The following is a 13,639-nucleotide window of genomic DNA, read 5'->3' as shown; positions in this document are numbered from 1 at the left end:
TCTTCACTACGACCAGACTATAAGGACGTTGTTATACTCTCGCTGGTCACAATGCGTTTTGCATCGTTTTGGCTTTTGAATGAGGCCACCCCGCTGGCTTAGCGAGCTTGACCAGCGTCCCCACTGATCGGAAGGATAGTCAGCCGCAGGGTTACTCATTTTGCATCTGAGTTGGCTGGTGCAAGGCGAAAACGCTCAACCGGTCAGGGAATCTTCACTACGACCAGACTATAAGGACGTTGTTATACTCTCGCTGGTCACAATGCGTTTTGCATCGTTTTGGCTTTTGAATGAGGCCACCCTGCTGGTTTAGCGAGCTTGACCAACGTCCCCACTGATCGGAAGGATAGTCAGCCGCAGGGTTACTCATTTTGCAGCTGAGTGGGCTGTTGCAAGGCGAAAACGCACAACCGGTCAGGGAATCTTCACTACGACCAGACTATAAGGACGTTGTTAAACTCTCGCTGGTCACAATGCGTTTTGCATCGTTTTGGCTTTTGAATGAGGCCACCCCGCTGGCTTAGCGAGCTTGACCAACGTCCCCACTGATCGGAAGGATAGTCAACCGCAGGGTTACTCATTTTGCAGCTGAGTGGGCTGGTGCAAGGCGAAAACGCTCAACCGGTCAGGGAATCTTCACTACGACCAGACTATAAGGACGTTGTTATACTCTCGCTGGTCACAATGCGTTTTGCATCGTTTTGGCTTTTGAATGAGGCCACCCCGCTGGCTTAGCGAGCTTGACCAACGTCCCCACTGATCGGAAGGATAGTCAGCCGCAGGGTTACTCATTTTGCAGCTGAGTGGGCTGGTGCAAGGGGAAAACGCTCAACCGGTCAGGGAATCTTCACTACGACCAGACGATAAGGACGTTGTTATACTCTCGCTGGTCACAATGCGTTTTGCATCGTTTTGGCTTTTGAATGAGGCCACCCCGCTGGCTTAGCGAGCTTGACCAACGTCCCCACTGATCGGAATGTTAGTCAGCCGCAGGGTTACTCATTTTGCAGCTGAGTTGGCTGGTGCAAGGCGAAAACACTCAACCGGTTAGGGAATCTTCACTACGACCAGGCTATAAGGACGTTGTTAAACTCTCGCTGGTCACAATGCCTTTTGCATCGTTTTGGCTTTTGAATGAGGCCACCCCGCTGGCTTAGCGAGCTTGACCAACGTCCCCACTGATCGGAAGGATAGTCAGCCGCAGGGTTACTCATTTTGCAGCTGAGTGGGCTGGTGCAAGGCGAAAACGCTCAACCGGTCAGGGAATCTTCACTACGACCAGACTATAAGGACGTTGTTATACTCTCGCTGGTCACAATGCGTTTTGCATCGTTTTGGCTTTTGAATGAGGCCACCCCGCTGACTTAGCGAGCTTGACCAACGTCCCCACTGATCGGAAGGATAGTCAGCCGCAGGGTTACTCATTTTGCAGCTGAGTGGGCTGGTGCAAGGCGAAAACGCTCAACCGGTCAGGGAATCTTCACCACGACCAGACTATAAGGACGGTGTTATACTCTCGCTGGTCACAATGCGTTTTGCATCGTTTTGGCTTTCGAATGAGGCCACCCCGCTGGCTTAGCGAGCTTGACCAATGTCCCCTCTGATCGGAAGGATTGTCAGCCGCAGGGTTACTCATTTTGCAACTGAGTGGGATGATGCAAGGCGAAAACGCTCAACCGGTCAGGGAATCTTTACTACGACCGGACTATAAGGACGTTGTTATACTCTCGCAGGTCACAATGCGTTTTGCATCGTTTTGGCTTTTGAATGAGGCCACCCCGCTGGCTTAGCCAGCTTGACCAACGTCCCCACTGATCGGAATGTTAGTCAGCCGCAGGGTTACTCATTTTGCAGCTGAGTGGGCTGGTGCAAGGCGAAAACGCTCAACCGGTCAGGGAATCTTCACTATGACCAGGCTATAAGGACGTTGTTAAACTCTCGCTGGTCACAATGCGTTTTGCATCGTTTTGGCTTTTGAATGAAGCCACCCCGCTGGCTTAGCGAGCTTGACCAACGTCCCCACTGATCGGAAGCAGCCGCAGGGTTACTCATTTTGCAGCTGAGTGGGCTGTTGCAAGGCGAAAACGCACAACCGGTCAGGGAATCTTCACTACGACCAGACTATAAGGACGTTGTTATAATCTCGCTGGTCACAATGCGTTTTGCATCGTTTTGGCTTTTGAATGAGGCCACCCCGCTGGCTTAGCGAGCTTGACCAACGTCCCCACTGATCGGAAGGATAGTCAGCCGCAGGGTTACTCATTTTGCAGCTGAGTGGGCTGGTGCAAGGTGAAAACGCTCAACCGGTCAGGGAATCTTCACTACGACCAGACTATAAGGACGTTGTTATACGCTCGCTGGTCACAATGCGTTTTGCATCGTTTTGGCTTTTGAATGAGCCCACCCCGCTGGCTTAGCGAGCTTGACCAACGTCCCCACTGATCGGAAGCAGCCGCAGGGTTACTCATTTTGCAGCTGAGTGGGCTGTTGCAAGGCGAAAACGCACAACCGGTCAGGGAATCTTCACTACGACCAGACTATAAGGACGTTGTTATAATCTCGCTGGTCACAATGCGTTTTGCATCGTTTTGGCTTTTGAATGAGGCCACCCCGCTGGCTTAGCGAGCTTGACCAACGTCCCCACTGATCGGAAGCAGCCGCAGGGTTACTCATTTTGCAGCTGAGTGGGCTGTTGCAAGGCGAAAACGCACAACCGGTCAGGGAATCTTCACTACGACCAGACTATAAGGACGTTGTTATAATCTCGCTGGTCACAATGCGTTTTGCATCGTTTTGGCTTTTGAATGAGGCCACCCCGCTGGCTTAGCGAGCTTGACCAACGTCCCCACTGATCGGAAGGATAGTCAGCCGCAGGGTTACTCATTTTGCAGCTGAGTGGGCTGGTGCAAGGTGAAAACGCTCAACCGGTCAGGGAATCTTCACTACGACCAGACTATAAGGACGTTGTTATACGCTCGCTGGTCACAATGCGTTTTGCATCGTTTTGGCTTTTGAATGAGCCCACCCCGCTGGCTTAGCGAGCTTGACCAACGTCCCCACTGATCGGAAGCAGCCGCAGGGTTACTCATTTTGCAGCTGAGTGGGCTGTTGCAAGGCGAAAACGCACAACCGGTCAGGGAATCTTCACTACGACCAGACTATAAGGACGTTGTTATAATCTCGCTGGTCACAATGCGTTTTGCATCGTTTTGGCTTTTGAATGAGGCCACCCCGCTGGCTTAGCGAGCTTGACCAACGTCCCCACTGATCGGAAGGATAGTCAGCCGCAGGGTTACTCATTTTGCAGCTGAGTGGGCTGGTGCAAGGCGAAAACGCTCAACCGGTCAGGGAATCTTCACTACGACCAGACTATAAGGACGTTGTTATACTCTCGCAGGTCACAATGCGTTTTGCATTGTTTTGGCTTTTGAATGAGGCCACCCCGCTGGCTTAGCGAGCTTGACCAATGTCCCCTCTGATCGGAAGGATTGTCAGCCGCAGGGTTACTCATTTTGCAGCTGAGTGGGCTGGTGCAAGGCGAAAACGCACAACCGGTCAGGGAATCTTCACTACGACCAGACTATAAGGACGTTGTTATAATCTCGCTGGTCACAATGCGTTTTGCATCGTTTTGGCTTTTGAATGAGGCCACCCCGCTGGCTTAGCGAGCTTGACCAACGTCCCCACTGATCGGAATGTTAGTCAGCCGCAGGGTTACTCATTTTGCAGCTGAGTTGGCTGGTGCAAGGCGAAAACACTCAACCGGTTAGTGAATCTTCACTACGACCAGGCTATAAGGACGTTGTTAAACTCTCGCTGGTCACAATGCCTTTTGCATCGTTTTGGCTTTTGAATGAGGCCACCCCGCTGGCTTAGCGAGCTTGACCAATGTCCCCTCTGATCGGAAGGATTGTCAGCCGCAGGGTTACTCATTTTGCAACTGAGTGGGCTGATGCAAGGCGAAAACGCTCAACCGGTCAGGGAATCTTCACTACGACCAGACTATAAGGACGTTGTTATACTCTCGCTGGTCACAATGCGTTTTGCATCGTTTTGGCTTTTGAATGAGCCCACCCCGCTGGCTTAGCGAGCTTGACCAACGTCCCCACTGATCGGAAGCAGCCGCAGGGTTACTCATTTTGCAGCTGAGTGGGCTGGTGCAAGGCGAAAACGCTCAACGTGTCAGGGAATCTTCACCACGACCAGACTATAAGGACGGTGTTATACTCTCGCTGGTCACAATGCGTTTTGCATCTTTTTGGCTTTTGAATGAGGCCACCCCGCTGGCTTAGCGAGCTTGACCAATGTCCCCTCTGATCGGAAGGATTGTCAGCCGCAGGGTTACTCATTTTGCAACTGAGTGGGCTGATGCAAGGCGAAAACGCTCAACCGGTCAGGGAATCTTCACTACGACCAGACTATAAGGACGTTGTTATACTCTCGCTGGTCACAATGCGTTTTGCATCGTTTTGGCTCTTGAATGAGCCCACCCCGCTGGCTTAGCGAGCTTGACCAACGTCCCCACTGATCGGAAGCAGCCGCAGGGTTACTCATTTTGCAGCTGAGTGGGCTGGTGCAAGGCGAAAACGCTCAACGTGTCAGGGAATCTTCACCACGACCAGACTATAAGGACGGTGTTATACTCTCGCTGGTCACAATGCGTTTTGCATCTTTTTGGCTTTTGAATGAGGCCACCCCGCTGGCTTAGCGAGCTTGACCAATGTCCCCTCTGATCGGAAGGATTGTCAGCCGCAGGGTTACTCATTTTGCAACTGAGTGGGCTGATGCAAGGCGAAAACGCTCAACCGGTCAGGGAATCTTCACTACGACCAGACTATAAGGACGTTGTTATACTCTCGCAGGTCACAATGCGTTTTGCATCGTTTTGGCTTTTGAATGAGGCCACCCCGCTGGCTTAGCCAGCTTGACCAACGTCCCCACTGATCGGAAGGATAGTCAGCCGCAGGGTTACTCATTTTGCAGCTGAGTGGGCTGTTGCAAGGCGAAAACGCACAACCGGTCAGGGAATCTTCACTACGACCAGACTATAAGGACGTTGTTATAATCTCGCTGGTCACAATGCGTTTTGCATCGTTTTGGCTTTTGAATGAGGCCACCCCGCTGGCTTAGCGAGCTTGACCAACGTCCCCACTGATCGGAAGGATAGTCAGCCGCAGGGTTACTCATTTTGCAGCTGAGTGGGCTGGTGCAAGGCGAAAACGCTCAACCGGTCAGGGAATCTTCACCACGACCAGACTATAAGGACGTTGTTAAACTCTCGCTGGTCACAATGCCTTTTGCATCGTTTTGGCTTTTGAATGAGGCCACCCCGCTGGCTTAGCGAGCTTGACCAACGTCCCCACTGATCGGAAGGATAGTCAGCCGCAGGGTTACTCATTTTGCAGCTGAGTGGGCTTGTGCAAGGCGAAAACGCTCAACCGGTCAGGGAATCTTCACCACGACCAGACTATAAGGACGGTGTTATACTCTCGCTGGTCACAATGCGTTTTGCATCGTTTTGGCTTTCGAATGAGGCCACCCCGCTGGCTTAGCGAGCTTGACCAATGTCCCCTCTGATCGGAAGGATTGTCAGCCGCAGGGTTACTCATTTTGCAACTGAGTGGGATGATGCAAGGCGAAAACGCTCAACCGGTCAGGGAATCTTTACTACGACCGGACTATAAGGACGTTGTTATACTCTCGCAGGTCACAATGCGTTTTGCATCGTTTTGGCTTTTGAATGAGGCCACCCCGCTGGCTTAGCCAGCTTGACCAACGTCCCCACTGATCGGAAGGATAGTCAGCCGCAGGGTTACTCATTTTGCAGCTGAGTGGGCTGGTGCAAGGCGAAAACGCTCAACCAGTCAGGTATTCTTCACTACGACCAGACTATAAGGACGTTGTTATACTCTCGGTGGTCACAATGCGTTTTGCATCGTTTTGGCTTTTGAATGAGGCCACCCCGCTGGCTTAGCGAGCTTGACCAACGTCCCCACTGATCATAAAGATTGTCAGCCGCAAGGTTACTCATTTTGCAGCTGAGTGGGCTGGTGCAAGGCGAAGTGAAGTGTTTTGCGCAAGAACACAACGCTCTACCGGTCTGTGAGTCGAAACTACGATCACACGATCGTGAGTGTAACACCCCCTAACCACTAGGCCACGCGCCTTGACGTTCTCTTGATATAAATAAGTTAAAACATTAAATACAAGCATGATTCTAATGTCTGTAATGTTATGCAAATGAATGTTGAAACCCGTATCGCACTGTGAAACCTATCTGCCTCGCGCGATATCGTTTACCTAAGGAATAGAGCCGATGAATTTTCCACCGTATTCCATGTAGGATGATGACATCTCACCTGCTTTTTTTGGGGGTTGACAATGAATCACCCGTTCCTACCAAAAACGAGGTCGGGACGTCATTCTTAACCTCTATCGCGAACGGTACAGTTACCGGGTGTTTGGGCTAATCTTAAGCAATTTTATGTCTTTTTTTCACATACAGCACTATGTATTGGCAAACAGTCGACGGCTTTAGAGATCATACAAATATAAATGATAGTTGGAAAAACATTAGCTTACATGGCAGACCGGAAGCCATCTTAATTTTGGAAAAGTAAGGCGGCGGCGAACTAGCAGAAACGTTAGCACGTCAGGCGAAATGCTTAGCGGTGTTTCGTTTGTCTTTACGTTCTGAGTTCAAATTCCACCGAAGTCGATTTTGCCTTTCATCTTTTCAGGGTCGATAAATTAAGTACCAGTTGCGTACTGGGGTTGACCTAATCGACTGGCTCCCTCCCCCAAAATTTCGGGCCTTGTGCCTAGAGTAGAAAAAGAATATTGGCAAAGTATATTACCTGTGTGCTCATGATTCACGCCGAGTATCAAAACGCTGACATCATGACTGCTGCTCAATATTCAAAGGCTGTAAGACGTGTCATGGACAGCTGCAACGGAGACTACGAAGACGTGGCGAGCAGGGGATGGGGGATAGCAAGCTTTCTGACTACGTCTGCATGCTGGATTTTATCTCCTAATCTTTGGAAAGAGTCTTCAGTCAATTTAGATGGATGTGAAGCTGCTGAAAAGTGGTCAATCCTTGCCTGGAGAAGGTGGCTGCTGGGAAGCCATATGAGTTACAGGATTCTTCTTATGCTCCCAGAAAGAGTCAGAAGTGATAGTCGGAGAATTTCTACAACTTCACCAGCTCCAATTTCTGGCTTCCTAATCCCCTCATTTGTAATCCCATGGATTACTGTGTAGGGCGAGTTTTGAGAAAGAGACACCAACTACTCTGCTTCCAACAACAAGGCCGAGGTAGTAGCCAAGATCAAGGAGATGTTCGAAGATATCTCCCAAAGACGCAATGAGGAACGCATGCACCGGGTTCCGGAGCTATCTTGTGGCCGTGGTGGAAGCTGACGGCGGCTTCTTTCACTTACTCCCAGCCATGATCTTAGTTGATATATTTTGATGGTTTTAAAATACATCTATTTTTGGATGGAATATTGTTTTCTTTTCCATTTATGCAAACTGTCAAATTTTACCGGAACACCCTGTATAATCTAACGTCCGCCTGAAGTAGCAGTTAATGTGATTCACTGCAAGCCATACACGAACAGGAAGAGCAATTTCTTTTTTCAGCTTAATTCCTAGACCCTCTTTAATGTAGGGGTGTCTCTACGGGAAAGCATAGAGGAAAAAACAAACTAGTAAAGCTACTCGTTTGGCAGTAATATACCTCAGTACACTAATCTAAAAAAGGGCCCACCACGTGAGTGAAGATAGTTCTCAAGATTGATTCGGGTCACGACGAGAATGTTTGTGTAGTTATGTACTTGTGTGTATATGCGTGTGTCCATGTGTGTATATGCATATGTGTGTGTAAGTATAATCAAAAGCTTACCTATCTTAAAAGTCGGTAAAACATCTTAAATGCTAAGGGATTATAGACAAGAGCATCTACAAACCCGATGTTGGTGTCTGCTGAAGCATTGTCGATATGAAGACAAAAGACTCATATCGACGTCATAATAGCAGGAAATGAATAAATGCAATTTATTTTAACCTCCCTTTAATTTTCTGATCTGAAAAATCGGCATCAATATGACGTCATAATAAGATATTTTTTAAACTTTCAAAAATGTCTTCCTTCGTGTAAATATTTTAATTTAAAATGAAATCTTTTCATTATTAATTAAAACATTTATTTATTTACGATGCAAAACTAATAATAATATTCCTTTCTAATATAGGCACAAGCCTATATATATATATTTTTTTTGCGGTGTGTGTGTGTGTGTGTGCGTGTGCGTGTGCACCCGCAATGGAAGTGGGGTGGTTCATCTTTGTTCGCTTAGTATTTGGGTGTATTTTTTGATGTGGTTGAATCTTTAGTTTTTTTCTTTGTTGGTCAGTTATTTTTAGCGTTTTGACAGAAAAAAAGTCATTCGAAAATTGTTTTTTAACGTAAAAATGCTTACACAGAGCAGGTTTTACAGCCACATCATCCAAACCGACCGGGTGAAACCGGGCTTATACCTAAGACACACACACACACACACACACACACACACACACACACACACACACACACACACACACACACACACACACACACATATATATATATATATATATATATATATATACATATATATATACATATAATACAACGGATATATAAGCATGTATACACACATATATCTACATACTTACATCTACATGTGTATATAGATGCATATTCGGGTACAGGACGTTAGAAAAATGACCTACAGACAACGGAACGAACACATAGAAAAACAAATAGCCACTTGGATTAATTCTTCACCAGCTGCCTCTATTCTAAACTAGGCGTTTCGAAGATATGTATGTATGTATGTATGTATGTATGTATGTATGTATGTATAAGTTTAGACCCGATAGATAGCTACTCGTAAAAAAAACATTAGCTGGTACAATCAGGGACTGCTCCGGTACTGCAATAGCAAGAATCAAAACAAAAACAACTGCATAATCTTCTGCTTATGAGACTGATCAGTCCTTTATTCAATCGAATTAAGAAACATGCAGACAGCTGACGGCTAAGTCCTGAGGACTAGAAATAACGAGGCCAAGACGAAATGGCAATTGCCTAAGTAAACGTTAAGATTTTGTGCAACGATATCAGGAATTACTTTCAGACTGGTTTCGATCCTGATCCGCTGAGATACGGATATCAATAAGCCATAAATATTTCACAGCGCAATAAATGTACGACATTTATCTCTCTGCCAATGGATACACATATTCACATACATAAACACCAGCGCGCGTGATACATGTACATACGTGTGTGTGTGTGTGTGTGTTTGTGTGTGTGTGTGTGTTTGTGCGTGTATGTACTTACGGTATACGTACATATTTATATAGATATAATTAACAAACAAATATTAGTATGTGTGTATATGTGCAGGCATTCATTGATTTGTGCTTCTGTAATTATATATATATATATACACAAATATATATATATATATATATATATATATATATGTACAAAGAGAGAGAGGGGGAGAGTGCAACACTGATAGATAGATAGATAGATAGAAGCATACATACATAAATATATAGATACATAGATACATAGACGCATCTTTTAAATACATGTGTGTGTGTATGTATGCATGGTAAAAATCAAATGTCTTCGTTTTGGCGCGCTAATGCCGGAAATATCTCTGCATAAAATGGTTACTGCGTAGCATATATCCAATTTGAGAACTTGGTTATGGTTAATCAAATTAAAACATAGGGTAAAGATCAGATATTGATTAATATCGATTTATTACCAGGAGATATTTCCGGAATTAGCGCGCCAAAACGAAGACATTTGATTTTTACCATTACGTTGTAATTAGCAGAACCATATACACGTTCGCCTCTAGGGGTGAACAACTTGTATAAGATTCTGAGAATTATAATTTCCTTGCAGTTCGTGCTGAAGAGGGACAGATATTCTCGGCAAGAGAATTTTAATTCCGAAACCGGTCCACGAATAACAATGTTTTAATTTTATGTATGTAATTTTCACTGTCTTGCCCGCATACGGTTTGGTATTTCGCTGAATTTCTTTTGAGAACTATTAGGTCTTAGTAGACACAACATGTGATCTTCTTCTAGCACATCAAATGTCCACTTTAGTAGTCATCGTTATGTATAAACATATGTACATACATACATACATACATACATACATACATACATACATACATACATATATATATATATATATATATATATATATATATATATATATATATATACAAACGTACACGCAGATACACACACACACACACACTCACACACACACACACATATACACATACAAATAGACAAAAATACATTGAGACAACTAACCAACCCGTTTTCCATGCACATACTATATTCCTCGTTAATGTCATTGACACTTTGCCAAAATCACGAAACATTTTCAATGCTGTAATTCTTTACATGCAGCTCGAGGAAAACTAATTTCAACCTCCTCAGTTTCCTACCTACCTACCTACTTACCTACCTACCTACCTACCTACCTACCTACATACATACATACATACATATATGTATATATATCTATATCTATAATTATATTTATATGTATATATATATATATATATATATATATATATATATATATATATATATATATATATATATATGTATATATATCTGTATATGCACATATATACGTATGCATGTGTGAAAATATTCATATGCCTATATATATATATATATATATATATATGCAAGTATGTAGCTATTTGTTTATCTATCTATCTATCTATCTATCTATCTATCTATCTATCTATCTATCTATCTAATAGCAAGGCGTGCTTACATGCAAATGACATGTAAATTTGCGGCAGTACTTTGCCTGTTCTGTCTTCATTGATGGCAGCACATATCATGTTAAAGCTTTATGTTTTATTTCTTTATTGTTGTCATGATTCCCTGATCGGGCGGCTGTAGCTTTGAAGAGGTGTGAAATGGTAATAGCAAACACTTGACAACTTCATTTGGCTATTCTAATTGGCTGTCTTTATATATCGTATGACTCTGTGTTGTCGACAAACAGAAATACATGGTACTCGAGCTCAATATTTGCAAAATGTAATCGGATGACAGGTACAAATTCTTCACACAAACCAGAATGATGAAAAAGAAAAAGAAAAGTGGTTATGTCACTCTTGTCTTGTTTTGTGATTTGTACTTTATGGGAAAAGAATTTTTGTCACATTTTTTTTTTAAAGAAACGCCAATACTCGATGGAGACAAACGGTAATTTATAAGTGCTGGTGTAATTGAGGCCAGACCCCCCCCCCCCAAAAAAAAACAACAACAACAACAACAGAATTTAAAGGGCTAGAGCATCATAGTGCTGTGATCCTAGTCCTTTATGTTCTGGTAACGTAGTTCTTTGATAGACGCAAGACATTTGTCCTGTAATGCATGCTAAAACATTCCATTTTTATCAGCGTTATATAATTGTTGAAGTTCATGATTTGTAGCATCTGCCTGAATATTTCACGACGCCGTCACCAACGGACTTCTGCTCTCCACGAACACTGAGTGGCATAATGTTGCGATGATCTTTGAAACACTGCAACCTGTCCAAAACAAGACATTATAATCAGACTCCTGTTGTCCAATTACTTCACTGGCGCGGTTCCGTTCTCGGAAACTGGCGGCTTTTCTTTGTAACATCAAGTTAAAGATGGCTATCTCTTTGCTGTGAAAAACCACTAAAACGTGACTTAGCTGGGTTGTTTACCTGGAAAGGTAAACAACCTGAAAAGGTAAACAACTCAGCCAAGCCATGTGTTAGTGGCTGTCATCGATTTTCTTTGCAATGCGTATTAAGTGCCAATTTGGTTGATGAATTTCTCAATTACTCATCTTGCTTTCTCCATGTTGGACACTGTTACTTTCCGAACGTTATACTCCTGCGCAATATTCTATGCTTTCTCACCACGATACAGACTTTAGAAAATCTCGCTTTTATGATGTATACTTCTCTCCACAGCCTTGATATACGCAACAAATTTGACTAATTGTAACAAATACATACCAAGTACAAAATTATAGATTGAAGGAAGACACACTCATCTTTCCAAGTTTTGGAATCCTTTAGACTGAAAGTAATTTCAATTTGTTAAAAACGGTTTAAATATTGTTTAAAACGTCTGACTGATATTAAACTAACGAGTCGACCGACACATAATGTCTTCAGTAACAGCAATCAAAGGATGCGATCATGGAAACTGTCTGTAATACCTCTTTGAGGTGACATTTTTGTGATGCGGTGATTAGAATTTGCGATTTATTATTGTAAATAATATACAAAACGGTAGCAGCAGCATTTTTTTTATCATCTTCAGGGTATACAAAATATGGTTAATTAAACATTCAAGGGACCTCGACATCTTGTTTAGATATCTCCAAATTTCGGATGACTGATGTTTAGATAACTGAGATTTGTAATGTGTATATATTTATAACTTAATATGCTATATGATACATAGACGAATGAAATCATTAGAAGTTATATATATATATATATATATATATATATATATATATGCATTAGTAATTCATACATCTATATATGTGTGCGTGTTTGTGTGTGTATAAGAAAAACAGATAAAGCTATATTATGTTATAAGAATTGTGTTATTGAAATGATGTGCCAATAATCGAAGCTAATAGTATAGATAAGTAGACTATTATGCACAGATATGGAACATTATTGCATATGCAGTCTATAAGCTTCATTTTACTGCACATTATTTCTATAACATCATTTATTTATTTATTTATTTATTTTCTTTCTTTCTTACGTCATTCCCTAACACTGTGTAACACTACCATTTCAATTTTACTTCTCACTCTAGCGCCCTTTCAATGTACTATTTCTTCCACAATTTATCATCTCTTTATATTTTCAGCATGAAAAACATGTTCATTCTAAAGGCATGATCGTGACAGTGCAGAGAAAACAACCCGTGGTCTGACAAATGTATCGAGCCTCTCTGCGCGAACAAATGGCCTGATCTGCTTATATATGCTGGTCTTTCCAATGTATAACAACTGTTATAATGTCTAGATTAATTCAGATAGGAATTAATTACAATAAATAATTAGAAATTGGGCAAAAAAGTCATAGTTTTAATCTAACATAATCTAACAATAGACAATATCGGACACGATGGTTCAGAGAAAACAACAGGGAAAGGAACGAAAGTTTTTTTCATCAAGATGTAATTGGTGACAGAGTTTGTAGTTATGGTTTTACATCTAACCAAGCTATTACTTTGTGAGAATGTGAACATGGGAGAGAGAGAGAGAGAGAGAGAGAGAGAGAGAGAGAGAGAGAGAGAGAGAGAGAGAGAGAGAGAGAGAGAGAGAGAGACGGCGAAAGAGTAAATTACCAGTGTTATCTGCTGTAGTTCTTTTAAATTAGCATTGGTAGTTTATGTCGCAGAATCTAAACAAAAGCTAATAATCAAATAGTGACCGTTGCAAATACTCGGTGGCGTTCATTTCCATTCTTTTCCTACTTTCTGACTCGATGAAGAAGTTTATATGAAGGCTTGAGTAATTGTCA

At 43.1% G+C, this 13,639-nt stretch overlaps 1 long non-coding RNA gene across 1 annotated transcript; it reads left to right on the top strand.

The window, feature by feature from the left end:
- The first annotated feature begins 8,281 nt into the window (after positions 1–8,281).
- Positions 8,282–13,445, top strand: LOC149134430 (uncharacterized). Its single transcript, XR_016242773.1, has 2 exons — positions 8,282–9,252; positions 12,981–13,445. It is a non-coding gene; the product is annotated as an uncharacterized LOC149134430 (long non-coding RNA).
- The last annotated feature ends 194 nt before the right edge of the window (positions 13,446–13,639 follow it).

This window comes from Octopus bimaculoides, chromosome 8 (genome assembly GCF_046866305.1).
Source record: "Octopus bimaculoides isolate indiv1 chromosome 8, ASM4686630v1, whole genome shotgun sequence".
Taxonomy (NCBI): Eukaryota; Metazoa; Mollusca; class Cephalopoda; order Octopoda; family Octopodidae; genus Octopus; species Octopus bimaculoides.
Note: the sequence above shows the minus strand (reverse complement) of the source record. Positions and strands in the feature narration are given on the sequence as shown.